Genomic DNA, 2500 nt, shown 5'->3' on the forward strand with positions numbered 1-2500 from the left:
GGTGAAACATGTCTTCACAGAGTTTTGTCATTTGCACAGCGACCTCGGGCTCTGAATCATGTTAGCTCGTTGATTGGTCCCAAAAGAACTTTAAATAGCGAAAGTCACTAAAGACCTTGCTACCGAGATGATAGGATATAATGATCAGTTAAATATTTTATACATGTCGCACGAGTGATGCAACCCGATTATCCCGATCCTTGAGTGTTGATGCTGATGGAAATATTCACATTGAGTTCGAATGACCGTACGATCATGCAGCGTGGTGCACAATTATAACGCATTGTTGTTTTCGACAAGAGAAAAGAAAATTCATAATCAATCCAGCAATTAGCGGCTTTGCTATCGTGACTGTTGGCATACGGCAAGGAGAGAGTATAATTTATCGGCTTATTCTCTTATTTTGTGCTCACTGTCATCCGTGGAAACGTCTCACTCGAGATGTCGACTTGTCACCAGGAACATAACAAAGCCGACTCAAATAGCTCTTAGCTAGCACTCTTTTAAGCTTCACAATGTCTTGTTCCTCGAGCGTCTTTGGGAGAACAAAAAAGGGAACCTTCTCGACACAATAGTATGCTTATGAAGTGACGCTTGCATCGCATTGCTTCCTCCACACTTTCATCCCTGCAGCCACCAGCCCTTCTACTCCTCTACCGGAAAATAAATTTGTTCCGACTGTGGGAGCAATTATTTTCCTCTTAACCGCATCCCACTGGCGACACTTGTGGCGGTACGGAAAAAGCGCAACTAGTCGCCACATTTGCCAGCAAATGACAAACGATAGCGAAATGTCGCTCTCGTTCGTATGCTACTCACTTCAGCATTTTCCCGGTCTCGGCAGGGGCCACCATGCCGGGCCGAGTGGCGCACAATGGCACACTGGGGCACATGAATCATTTTGTCAGCCTCCTTTTCAAGTTGCCAACTTTCCTTCTTCCTTTGTCATGTGCCATTTATTTCGGCCAAAGTTGAACTATACCATGACTTGCCGTCTGCCAGCGTTTGCCGTCCCGTATCTTTAGCAGCAAAATGCATACGAATGCCGGATATGCTTCTTTATTGGCAATAGTTAGAGCATGGAGAGGATCCATCGTGTTTTGCAGAGGTCTCGGCATAGCTCTTACATTTTTTCCCCGAACTTGCTGTCTTCGATACCATTTTCTATGCTAAGCATTTTTTCCGTGTCAACTCCATCTTGACGTGAAACATGCTTCTTGCATTGTATTGCTAGTGTCTCTGTCTCACCAGAACAAACATGTACATCACCATAGGAATCACTTGCACAAGCGTCAGAAATGCCAAACAAACAACTAGCAGCAGCACATTAGTTTCTATCTTTCCTAAAGCAAACAATCAACTCTTGGAGATGTTTGTTTTAATAAGCAGATATGAAAGATGAATTATCACATATTCGCTTATGAAAGATATAAATGTGTATATTTAAGAATAAACAAATGATTTGCTTTTGTAAGTCAAAGGGTCTTTATGTAAAAATACTGAATCAAAGACATAGTTTTGCTTGATCGTCGCTATTACAGTACAGGAGTGAAAGAAAAAACCAACTAAACCCGTTTCGATGTTGCATGAACCGGGTGGATTAAAGAGCTTTACACTCGCCGGTATGAAAAAAAAGACATGGCAAAAAAAGTGTAGAGCAATAAATCAAAAGAATTCTTTACTATATCAGCAGGACGATCCACTGTGTCCAAATGTGCGGTGTTACTATTGCATACTGAACAGTAGAACTGATGTTGGGAACATAATTTAGCACGTATGAGCTGTGGTGTGTTGGCGGTTGTATCTAGTTTACCAGCAACCTTTCACATGCCACGAAACCTTAGTAGAACAACCCCGAAAGAAGGATGCGCCATCAGGAATATACAGAGAAAGAGCATGATGTGAAACACTTCCCTAGCCGGTTGTAGAAGTCATCCACACATCCAATGGTGTGTATGAGTTTACAGCACCATACCAAGACCACAGATCGAGCGGGGAAGGGCATGCACGAAACGAATTCCGTTATTCGCATGTGTGGTTCTGAAAGCATGGCTGGCATTGTCCATTTTTTGTGTTCTCGATACCGCCCGAGAAAATGTCGTGGCCAGAGGAAGAACAACGGCAAACATCATAGATATATAGGATAGCCACAGTCGTCGCTATCCCCATTGTACGGTGGTTCCACTGTCGTTCTCATTGCTTCCGAGACTACGATACTCTTGGGTTTCAAGCCACCGTTGAAAGGGAGAGCACAATTTCCTTACCTTTGTTCCCTCTTCATTTCTGCCATCATCAGTCCACGATCCGCGTGAAACATTTGTCAAGCTCAAATTCCTCAAACAGAGCCAAAGGGAGGGCTTGGACCGGACGAAACAAATCAACAGTGAATAAGCCAAAAGAAATCCTCAACCACATTCCACCGGAGCTGCTAGTGATACGGTGGTATTGGCCAAATTTCAACCAACCCCCTGAGGAGATTTAAAGCATTATGCTCACCCAC

The 2500-nt window shown here is 43.5% G+C and overlaps 1 protein-coding gene across 13 annotated transcripts in view; it reads left to right on the forward strand.

Annotated features, from left to right (window-relative positions):
* Window positions 1-2500, forward strand: part of LOC126578249 (CUGBP Elav-like family member 4) — a 219969-nt gene that overhangs the window by 174605 nt on the left and 42864 nt on the right. The window lies entirely within an intron of this gene.

Source organism: Anopheles aquasalis, chromosome 3 (genome assembly GCF_943734665.1).
Source record: "Anopheles aquasalis chromosome 3, idAnoAquaMG_Q_19, whole genome shotgun sequence".
Taxonomy (NCBI): Eukaryota; Metazoa; Arthropoda; class Insecta; order Diptera; family Culicidae; genus Anopheles; species Anopheles aquasalis.